The sequence below is a fragment of the Salmo salar genome, chromosome 09, assembly GCF_965601325.2.
Source record: "Salmo salar chromosome 09, fSalSal1, whole genome shotgun sequence".
Taxonomy (NCBI): domain Eukaryota; kingdom Metazoa; phylum Chordata; class Actinopteri; order Salmoniformes; family Salmonidae; genus Salmo; species Salmo salar.
Window position 1 is genome coordinate 25,046,388 of NC_138299.1, and position 12,317 is coordinate 25,058,704.

A 12,317-nucleotide genomic window follows, 5' to 3' on the forward strand; every position below is an offset into this window, starting at 1 on the left:
CAATATTTTCTCTGGGTAGTCCGGTAAGAAAGACCTGAAACTGAATGCCATCCCTTTAGTTGATCATTTCTCCTTGATAGTATATAGAATGCTCATGGACAGGTAGACATGCTGACCTTACTTCATTGATACAGATTGAAGTGGGCCATAGCTCCTAGAAATGCAGTCAACCAAGGTCAATGCCAACAACACTTAATGTCAATGAAAATATTGCAGTGAATCAACATTCAACCTTTTTTAGGACTGTATGGCTTTTTCTCTTATTTGCTTATACTCCTCTCTCTCGTCTTGCTCAGACTCCCTCCCTCTCCGTTTCCTCTATCCGTGAGTCTATTTGTTGCCCGAGGTCAGTTTGTCATAGAGAGCACAAGCTTTTCTCACTTGGTCACGGTGATTCAATGATGTGAGTGTATTAACAAGCGTATCAGGCAGGGATGACATCTAGCTGTTCTCTTCCCCTCCTCTTCTCTCGCCCTTTCCCCCTCCCACAGACAGACATACTGTATCTCTCTCATACTCACACACACACTGTTTCCCTCCTGCTTTCTCTGTCACACTCTCTCCCACATAAACACACACACATTGTGGGAGTTTGCGTCCTCCTTGTGAGGTGGGTTATACCGCCCCCTGCCCTGGGAATCGCAGCCCAGCTCATTTTATCCTGAACCCCTGAGATGCGACTTATTGTAAATTAAGATACCAAACAAGACAGCCTCGTTAAGTTCCACTGATGCACTCATTAGCATCAGCACTTTCCTCGTTAGACCCCGTATCAGGATTCTCTCCCACCAAATTGTGTCCTGTCATTCCTTCACGCTGACTGGAAGGTTCAGGATTAATGTCAGATATGGCCCACAGCTCACCACTCCAGTTATGGGACTGATTGATTTCCTTCCGGTTTGAACTTTTATATGTGACACACCTCCCTTTCCCCTACAAATGGCACTGCAGGGAAATACATCCATTGTTAGGATCCCCCTTGGTTTGATGCAGAATGACAGTCAAGTTGCATCAGGGATTCGTTCTGTGTTGTGGCATGAAAACCTTCTTCTTATCACTTCTATGTTCATTCGGAGTTTACAGCTTTCTCTGCCTTGTAAAAAAATCCTGGGCCTTAGTCCCAACTTTATGGTTGACCATCAGGGTTGAGTTCACTTACATTAAAATTCCAGTCAACTCAAAAAGTGAACCAAACTCCGATTCAAATTCAAAATATTTGTCATTGAAAAGCATTGAAGAGAATTGGAATTTTTGTATTCTTGCTGAATTGACTGGAATTTAAATGGAATTGACTCCAACCCTGTTGCCCATTGTTTCAAATTTACTGAGTTTATTATGATTATTATTTACACGTTTTCTTCATGTAAACTGCTCCATTCAGCCTGTCTGCTTATTACAACTTTAAATGCAGCCGATTTTATCTCAATACCAAGTCATTTCAGGGTAACAATTAAGTACCTTACTGTGATTGTTTTCAATTAAAATGGTCAAAAAGCAACAACAAAAATTGCTTCTTAGCAGAAAGCAATTTCTCAAGCAAGAGTTTTGCTAGAACTGTCTGGGAGTGATCTGATTGGGGAGGGAAAAACGAGCTGTTATTGGCAGAGAGGTTTGAAACTCTTTCTTATTGGTCTATTAACTAATTAACCGCCTGGTGATGCCACATAGTTGTTTGAAATATATATAAAAAACACAGAAAAATCACGGTTTTGACTGCACTGGGCCTTTAATCATATGCTTCCCATATGCTTGCACAAAAGGGTGATAGAAACTGCCCTTGCATGTCCGGTATCATTTCAAGCTCTACCTGCTGTTTTGTTTGTTCCTTTTTGTGTACTATACTGTTTGTTCTTGTTATTTAAATGTATTGATGAATACATGGCTGACAGTGTTTTTCCTCTGTGGCTGACTGTACTATAAAGCACCTGTTCTGACTAAGCATGGTCCGTGTCTTTCTGCCCGTCTGTCAGTTTGTGCTTTCTGCCCTGTGGACTAAGCTGTAGTGAGGTGGAAGGTTTTCCCTCTGTTTGAATACATTTCATTGACCATTTTTTTTATCGCCTTTTCCGCTACCTCTGGCCTTCAGTCAGTGGTCGTTTTATTCCTCGGAATGCAGAAAAAATGTTTTTTCCTTAGTACATCTGAGAAGGTACGCTTTTCTGTCCCTCAGAATGCAGACAGTTGTTACGGTTTTGTGTCTCTTGTTAACATGCATCAGTAATGTTCAGTATCCTTGCCCCTGCATGCAGTTAGTTGCTTGTGCTATTTCTCCATCTTTCACCTACATCCTCCCCAGGACATCCTCTTCTTTCGGGGTTTCAGCTGAACCAATGATCTCCGCCCACCTACTGAGGTGTTTGCTGTTGTCTATTGTCAGACCTTGAACTGTCTGTGATCAGTGATTTTCTCTCACTGTTATATTTTATGACTTTGAAAACTGTTCAAAATGTAGACCACCCCCCTCCTCCCAAACAGGCTGTGAATTGTCAGAGAATCCATCAATGTTTATCTGCACCCTGTTTGGCAAGAACTGAAGATATATTTAGGTAATTTTTTCACACATTTTTCCTGTCTGATTTGAACACTTAATTAGGCGTCCCGCTATCGGGACAACTTCCGGTGAAACTGGAGGGGTGCAATTCAAATAAATAATCATACAAATTATGGATATTAAACATTTAGGTACATATAAGTGTCTTATATCGGTTGAAAGCTTAAATTCTTGTTAATCTAACCGCACTGTCCGATTTACAGTAGCTATTACAGCGAAAGCATGCCATGCGATTGTTTGAGGACGGTGCCCCACATCAAAATATTTTTCCCCCGGCACAGGTTTTATAAATTCACAAATAGCGAAAAGTCTGTTTAGTTGGCGCCATCGATTTGAGTAATGCGCTCGTTCAACATGGAGAAAAAGGAATCCGAAAATCTACCCCTAAACTTTGTTTCAACAAGTCAAAATACATTTCTATTTACTCCTCAGATACCCTAAAATGTAATCAAACTATAATATTTCTTACGGAAAGAAGTATGTTCAATAGGAAAACGATTTTAGCAGGTGCGTCTTGTCTTCATCGCGAGCCCGAACACGAATTTCCAAGACTGTGTCCCTGTACTAAAACTGATATTTCTTATTCATTTCTGAAGTTACAAGCCTGAAACCTTGAACATAGACTGCTGACACCCTGTGGAAGCCATAGAAATTGCATCCTGGTAGCTAGAATTTAGTATGCTCTTATACTTTCCATTGTAAGAGCATGGGCTCTCCAACAAACAAAAAAATATATTTTTTTTCTCCAAATTCTTTGAATTTTCTCCTACCATATCTATAGTGTTATATTCTCCTACATTATTTTAACATTTCTACAAACTTCAAAGTGTTTTCTTTCCAATGGTACCAATTATATGCATATCCTGGCTTGAGGGCCTGAGCAACAGGCAGTTTACTCTGGGCACGTCAGTCAGGTGGAAATTGAGAAAAAAGGAGCCCGAAGAAATTTTAAATCATTCCAAGCAATGGGCTCAATCGTGAATTGAGATGCATTGGTGCAACCTCTGGTTTCAATTGCATATGTGCTCAATCGTCAGGGGATTGTGTGCTCAACTCAAGTCAGTGTATGGCCCATTGTGAATAGTGTGACAAGCACATCAACTTAGAATGTCTTGGTCTTGTCCATGTCGTCTCAGGGATGTTTGAGTAAAGAGGAATAGGATTATTCAAGAGTAGTCTGTGGCCCCTTAGAGGTTTTATCTGCTCGCTAAGTACAATAACATTTTCATGGTAACTAAAAGGACTGGCTGATGCAGGCATGGTTCCCTATCATCTCCTTCTAGCTTCTAAGCCACAAAACCATCCAATGGTGCTGATCTGAGAGGCTTCCAAACAGCCAATCAAGCCGACCTTCTCAGAAAAATAGGGACCCTAAAGATGTGATATCTGTTCTGATGACCACAGTATTTGGGTTAGCACTTAAAACGCTAAATGGTTCTCTCTTTATGATCTATTGTATTTTCACAAGTGCTTTGAATGTTCATTTCAATTTGTTGCAGGTACACTGATGAAACTACGTCGGCTAGTTGATAAACCGCCTCTACCCTCTGTTCTATTTGCAAACGTACAATCACTGGAGAACAAACTGGACGAGCTCCATTCGAGACTATCCTATCAACTTGACCTGAAGAACTGTAATATCCTATGTTTCTCAGAGTCGTGGCAGAACAAGGACATGGGTAATATACATCTGTCTGGTTTTTCTATGCATAGGCAGGACAGAACGGCAGCTTTGGGTATGCTCAAGGGGGGAGGTGTGTGTCTCTTTGTTAACAATAGCTGGTGCGTAATCTCTAATATTAAGGAAGTCTCTATGTTCTGCATGCCTGTTTAGAATACCTCATGATAAACTGTAGACCATACTATTTTACAAGAGATTTCATCAATTTTTTTCTTAGCTGTCTATTTACCACCACAAACCGATGCTGGCATTAAGACTGCACTCAATGAGCTGTATAGAGTTATAAGTAAACAAGGAAATACTCCTAGTGACCAGTGATTTTAATGCAGGGAAACTGAAATCCATTTTACTTCATTCCTACCAGCATGTAATCTGTGCAAAACTCTAGATCACCTTTACTTCACACACAGAACCGCATATAAAGCTCTCCCTCACCCTGCATTTGGCAACTATGACATAACTCTATCCTCCTGATTCCTGCTTACAAGCAAAAACTCAAACGGGAAGTACCAGTGACGCGCCCAATGCGGAAGTGGTCTGATGAAGGACTGTTTCGCTAGCACAGACTGGAATATGTTCCGGGATTCATCCAATGGCATTGAGGAGGTTACCACATCAGTCACCCACTTCATAAGTGCATCGACGACATTGTCCCCACAGTGACCATACATACATATCCCAACCTGAAGCCATGGATTACAATTAACATTCGCACTGAGCTAAAGGCTAGAGATGCCGCTTTCAAGGATCGGGAGACTAATCCAATGCCTTCTATGCTCGCTTTGAGGCAAGCAACACTGAACCATGCACGAGAGCACCAGCTGTGTAATCAGGCTCTCTGTAGCCAATGTGAGCAAGACCCTGAAACAGGTTGACATTCACAAGGCTGCAAGGCAAGACAGATTACCAGGACGCGTAATCTGACCAGCTGGCAAGTGTCTTCACTGACATTTTCAACCTCTCCCTGACCCAGTCTGTAATACCTACATGTTTTAAGCAGAACACCATAGTCCCTGTGCCCAAGAACGCCAAGGTAACTGGTCTAAATGACTATCGCCCCGTAGCCCTCACATCTGTAGCCACGAAATGCTTTGAAAGGCTGCTCGTGGCTCACATCAACACCATCATCCCAGACACCCTGGATCCACTCCAATTCACATACTGTTCAACGACGCGCACAACTCCAACACCACCATTAAGTGGCCCGGTGGTAGGCCTCATCACCGACAACGATGAGACAGCCTATATTGAGGAGGTCAGAGATCTGGCAATGTGGTGCCATGACAGCAACCTCTCCCACAACGTCAGCAAGGCAAAAGAGCTGAAAGTGTCACGCCTGCTCCCGCTCTCCCTCTCTGGTGCTCTCTGGTGCTCCTCACAGAATGCTGACACCACTAAAGGAAGCATCAGGGAGTGGTTGGTAATGTCGGGTCCAGGTGCCGTCACCGATGAAACCGGGGGTGCCTCAGCCGGCCTCAGCCGGGCTCCCCCGCATCAGCCGGCCTCAGCCGGGCTCCCCCGCATCAGCCGGGCCTCAGCCGGGCTCCCCCGCCTCAGCCGGGCCTCAGCCGGGCTCCCCCGCCTCAGCCGGCCTCAGCCGGGCTCCCCCGCCTCAGCCGGTCTCAGCCAGGCTCCCCGCCTCAGCCGGGCTCCTCCGCCTCAGCCGGGCTCAGCCGGGCTCCTCCGCCTCAGCCGGGCTCAGCCGGGCTCAGCCGGGCTCCCCCGCCTCAGCCGGGCTCCCCCGCCCTCAGCCGGGCCCCCCCTCACGCTCAGCCGGGCTCAGCCTGGGCTCCCCCGCCTCAGCCGGGCTCAGCCGGCCTCCCCCGCCCTCAGCCGGCCTCCCCCGCCCTCAGCCGGGCTCCCCCGCCTCAGCCGGCCTCAGCCGGGCTCCCCCGCCTCAGCCGGCCTCCCCCGGCCTCCGCCCGCCTCAGCCGGGCTCCCCCGCCTCAGCCGGGCTCAGCCGGCCTCCCCCGCCCTCAGCCGGCCTCCCCCGCCCTCAGCCGGGCTCCCCCGGCCTCAGCCGGGCTCCCCCGGCCTCAGCCGGCCTCAGCCGGGCTCCCCCGCCTCAGCCGGCCTCAGCCGGCCTCCCCCGCCCTCAGCCGGCCTCCCCCGCCCTCAGCCGGGCTCCCCCGCCTCAGCCGGCCTCAGCCGGGCTCCCCCGCCTCAGCCGGCCTCAGCCGGGCTCAGCCGGGCTCCCCCGGCCTCAGCCGGCCTCAGCCGGGCTCCTCCGCCCTCAGCCGGGCTCCCCCGCCTCAGCCGGCCTCAGCCGGGCTCCCCCGCCTCAGCCGGCCTCAGCCGGCCTCCCCCGCCTCAGCCGGCCTCAGCCGGCCTCCCCCGCCTCAGCCGGCCTCAGCCGGCCTCCCCCGCCTCAGCCGGCCTCCCCCGCCTCAGCCGGCCTCCGCCGCCTCAGCCGGCCTCCCCCGCCCTCAGCCGCCCTCAGCCGGCCTCCCCCGCCCTCAGCCGGCTCGTCTGGCTCCCACGCTTCAGCCGGCTCGTCTGGCTCCCACGCTTCAGCCAGCTTGTCCGGCGCCCGCGCCCATGTCTCGGCTGGCCCGTCAGGCTCACCCAGGTGGGATGCCGAGTGGTGCCCCTGGGGGGGGGTACTGTCATGCCTGCTCCCGCTCTCCCTCTCTGGCGCTCGAGGGCGCCAGGCTGCCCTTCATTACGCACACCTGTCACCGTCATTACGTGTAGCTGCGCACAATATTGGACTCACCTGGACTCCATTACTTTGTTGATTACCCCTTCTATATTTGTCTGCTCCTCAGTTTGTTCCCTGTGTCAGCAATGATGTCGTTATTTTTCCCCTGTCCAGACGCTCTTCCTGTTCTGTTTCATGTCTGTTAAATGTTCACTCCCTGTACCTGCTTCTCATCTCCAGCATTGATCCTCACAGAGAGTGGACTCCAAGAAACGGAGGGCCGAGTTCGCACCCATTCACATCAACAAGGCTGTAGTGGAGAGGGTCGAGAGCTTCAAGTTCCTCTGTGTCAACATCACACCAACACAGGCATGAAGAGGCTGAAAATATTGGGCATGGGCCCTCAGATACTCAAATGGTTATACAGTTGCACCATTTGGTGCCTCTTGACTGTCTCCATCACCGCTTGGTATGGCAACTGCTTGGCATCAGACCGCAAGGCACTACAGAGGGTGGTGTGTATGGCCCAGTACATCATTAGGGGTGAGCTCCCTGCCATCCAGGACCTCTATACCAGGCGGTGTCAGAGGAAGGCCCTAAAAATTGTCAACGACTCCCGCCACCCATTTCGTAGACTGTTCTCTGCTACCACACGGCAAGCAGTACCGATGCACCAAGTTTGGAATTAACAGGACCCTGAACAGCTTCTACTCCCAAGCAATAAGACTGCTAAATAGTTAATTCTGGTAGCTATTTGGTTAACCATTTAACTATCTGCATTCAGCCTTTGCTTCCATTCAGCCACATGAGCATTAGTGAGGTCGGGCACTGATGTTGGGCGATTAGACCTGGCTCGCAGTCGGCGTTCCAATTCATCTCAAAGGTGTTCGATGGGGTTGAGGTCAGGGCTCTGTCCACGCAAGTCAAGTTCTTCCACACCGATCTCCACAAACCATTTCTGTATGGACCTCGCTTTATGCACGGGGGCTTTGTCATGCTGAAACAGGAAAAGGTCTTCTCTAAACTATTGCCAAAAGTTGGAAGCACAGAATCGTCTAGAATGTCATTGTATGTTGAAGCGTTAAGATTTCCCTTCACTGCAACTAAGAGGCCAAGCCCGAACCATGAGAAACAGCCCCAGACCATTATTCCTCCTCCACCAGACTTTACATTTAACACTGTGCATTCGGGCAGGTAGTGTTCTCCTGCCATCCACAAAACCCAGATTCGTCCGCCAGACTGCCAGATAGTGAAGCATAACTCATCCCTCCAGAGGATACACGTTTCCGCTGCTCCAGAATCCAATGGCGGCGAGCTTTACACCACTCCAGCCGACACTTGGCATGAGCATGGTGATCTTAGGCTTGGGTGCGGCTGCTCGGCTGTGGAAACCATGAAGCTCCTGACTAACAGTTCTTGTGCTGACGTTGCTTCCAGAGGCAGCTTGGAACTTGGTAGTGAGTGTTGCAACCAAGGTCAGACAATTTTTACACGCTACGCGCTTCAACACTCGGTGATCCTGTACTGTGAGCTTGTGTGGCCTACCACTTAGCGAGTGAGCCGTTGTTGCTCCAAGAAGTTTCCACTTCACAATAACAGCACTTACAGTTGACCGGGGCAGCTCTATCAGGGGAGAAATTTGACAAACTGAAAGGGAGCATCCTATGACGGTGCCACGTTGAAAGTCACTGAGCTCTTCCATAAGGCCATTCAATGTTTGTCTATGGAGATTGCATGGTTGTGTGCTCAATTTTATACACCTGTCAGCAACAGGTGTGGTTGAAATAGCCGAATCCACTAATTGGAAGGGGTGTCCACATACTTTTGTATATATAGCGTACATCGACTCGGTACTGGTAACCTGTGTATATAGCAAAGTTATCATTACTCATTTTGTATTTATTGTTGCTATTCCTTTTATTATTACGTGTTATTTATTTTCTATTTTCTTTCTCTCTGCATTGTTGGGAAGGGCCAGTAAGTACGCATTTCACAGTCTACACCTGTTGGTTACGAAGCATGTGACCAATAACATTTTATTTGATGTGAGCAGAAAACGCTTTCTCCAAATCCCTTCATGTGTGGTTGGTTGAATGGTTGGTATGTGTGTGGTTGGTTGGTTGATTGGTCTGTGAGACCCACCCATGCCATGCTAACAGTCATTGGTATTCGTGGTGGGTAAGTATCTGGGCTGAGAAAGGGTAACTTTTCACCCTTTCATCGAGGGGTCAAGGGTCCTCATTGTGAAGGGCAGGCTACACACAAACACCTAATGTACACTATATTGGACCAATGATTGGTTATTACAAGTCATTTGCAGTATGTATGAATACTGAAAGATTAGTGGAATCTGTGGGGATAGCTGGACAGGTAGGATGACTGACAGTGAGGGTGAACAGGTGGTCACGGGTCAGATGACAGAGGAATGGATGAGACTGAGGCAGGAATTCCTTTAACAATAAAGTGGTATATTTACTGAGTAGTCTGTGCTGCATAACAAAGGAAACAGAATAACGTGTATCCAATCAAATCCATCATCACAAAGATCTAATCATAACAATCATTCATTATTAACATCATTTAGGGAATTCAACAATCCAGTTCATTAAGTCAATAGGAACCATCGGTGAGCAATTTAGGCTCGTAACTATTTATCATAAATCATGAAAGAATAATACAAACAGTGATCGGTTATTCAATCTATAATCGCCATTAGTTGGATCAGAGCCGATCAGTTCAACAAACAATGACTTTCTTATTTCACCCCTTCAAGTGTCTTCATGCGTACACATAATTTCATTACATATTAACTATACCAATTGCATAATTGTCCTATTATGATCCGTAGGGCCGGGATCATTGACCATTCACATTACACAAAATGTTTGAAGCGTGCGCTCCAAGCCGCGCTCGCGATAATAACTCCAAACAACAACTGATGGCCCACTCTCCCGATCGCAACAGATAGTTCAGATGAAAGTTCAGATGAAAGGTAACAGAGTCGGTGGACTTACGTGGCTTCATGGACGCACAGAACTTCTGGATTAGACAGAGTGAAGAAAGAGAAAGCAGCGCGATCAGGCGATGGTGATTTCCTCCTTTTATAGAGTTGGAGATCTGTCGGACATTTCCACCTGACCTAATTAAAGTGCCTCTGGCCCAGCTGAGTAGGTGGCAATGAATTAAAGGATTATTCCACCAACTCCATGGGTTTTTTCTACAAATACTGTATGAAGAAATATACCCTGGTCTCAGAGCAACCCCAAATCCGTAAACTCGGGCACCCTCATAGATATCATCCTAACCAACTTGCCCTCCAAATACACCTCTGCTGTTTTCAACCAAGATCTCAGCGATCACCGCCTCATTGCCTGCATCCGTAATGGGTCTGCGGTCAAACGACCACCCCTCATCACTGTCAAACGCTCCCTAAAACACTTCAGCGAGCAGGCTTTTCTAATCGACCTGGCCCGGGTATCCTGGAAGGATATTGACCTCATCCCATCAGTAGAGGATGCCTGGTAATTCTTTAAAAGTGCCTTCCTCACCATCTTAAATAAGCATGCCCCATTCAAAAAATGTAGAACCAGGAACAGATATAGCCCTTGGTTCTCTCCAGACCTGACTGCCCTTGACCAGCACAAAAACATCCTGTGGCGTTCTGCATTAGCATCGAACAGCCCCCGTGATATGCAACTTTTGAGGGAAGTTAGGAACAAATATACACAGGCAGTTAGGAAAGCTAAGGCTATCTTTTTCAAGCAGAAATTTGCATCCTGTAGCACAAACTCCAAAAAGTTCTGGGACACTGTAAAGTCCATGGAGAATAAGAGCACCTCCTCCCAGCTGCCCACTGCACTGAGGCTAGGAAACACTGTCACCACCGATAAATCCACTATAATTGACAATTTCAATCAGCATTTTTCTACAGCTGGCCATGCTTTCCACCTGGCTACCCCTACCCCGGTCAACAGCCCTCCACCCCTCACAGCAACTCACCCAAGCCTCCCCCACTTCTCCTTCACCCAAATCCAGATAGCTGATGTTCTGAAAGAGCTGCAAAATCTGGACCCCTACAAATCAGCTGGGCTAGACAAATCTGGACCATCTCTTTCTAAAATTTTCAGCCAAAATTGATGCAACCCCTATTACTAGCCTGTTCAACCTCTCTTTCGTGTCGTCTGAGATTCCCATAGATTGGAAAGCTGCCGCGGTCATCCCCAGACACTCTAGACCCAAACTGCTACAGACCTATATCTATTCTACTATCTATTCTATTCTTTCTAAGGTCTTCGAAAGCCAAGTTAACAAACAGATTACCGACCATTTAGAATCCCACCGTACCTTCTCCACTATGCAATCTGGTTTCCGAGCTGGTCATGGGTGCACCTCAGCCACGCTCAAGGTCCTAAACGATATCATAACCGCCATTGATAAGAGACATTACTGTGCAGCCGTATTCATCGACCTGGCTAAGGCTTTCGACTCTGTCAATCACAACATTCTTGTTGGCAGACTAAAAAGCCTTGGTTTCTCAAATGATTGCCTTGCCTGGTTCACCAACTACTTCTCTGATAGAGTTCAGTGTGTCAAATTGGAGGGCCTGTTGTCCGGACCTCTGGCAGTCTCTATGGGGGTGCCACAGGGTTCAATTCTCGGGCCGACTCTTTTCTCTGTATACATCAATGATGTCGCTCTTGCTAGTGATTCTTTGATCCATCTCTACGCAGACGACACCATTCTGTATACCTCTGGCCCTTCTTTTCACACTGTGTTAACTAACCTCCAGACGAGCCTCAATGCCATACAACTCTCCTTCCGTGGCCTCCAACTGCTTTTAAATGCAAGTAAAACTAAATGCATGCTCTTCAACCGATCGCTGCCCGCACCTGCCCACCCATCCAGCATCACTACTCTGGACGGTTCTGACTTAGAATATGCGGACAACTACAAATACCTAGGTGTCTGGTTAGACTGTAAACTCTCCTTCCAGACTCACATTAAACATCTCTAATCCAGAATTAAATCTAGAATCGGCTTCCTATTTCGCAACAAAGCATCCTTCACTCTTGCTGCCAAACATACCCTCGTAAAACTGACGATCCTTCCGATCCTTGACTTCGGCGATGTCATTTACAAAATAGCCTCCAACACTCTACTCAACAAATTGGATGCAGTCTATCACAGTGCCATCCGTTTTGTCACCAAAGCCCCATATACTACCCACCACTGCGACCTGTACACTCTTGTTGGCTGGCCCTCGCTTCATACTCGTCGCCAAACCCACTGGCTCCAGGTCATCTACAAGTCTCTGCTAGGTAAAGCCCCGCCTTATCTCAGCTCACTGGTCACCATAGCAGCACCCACCCGTAGCACGCGCTCCAGCAGGTATATCTCATTGGTCACCCCCAAAGCCAATTCTTCCTTTGGCCGCCTCTCCTTCC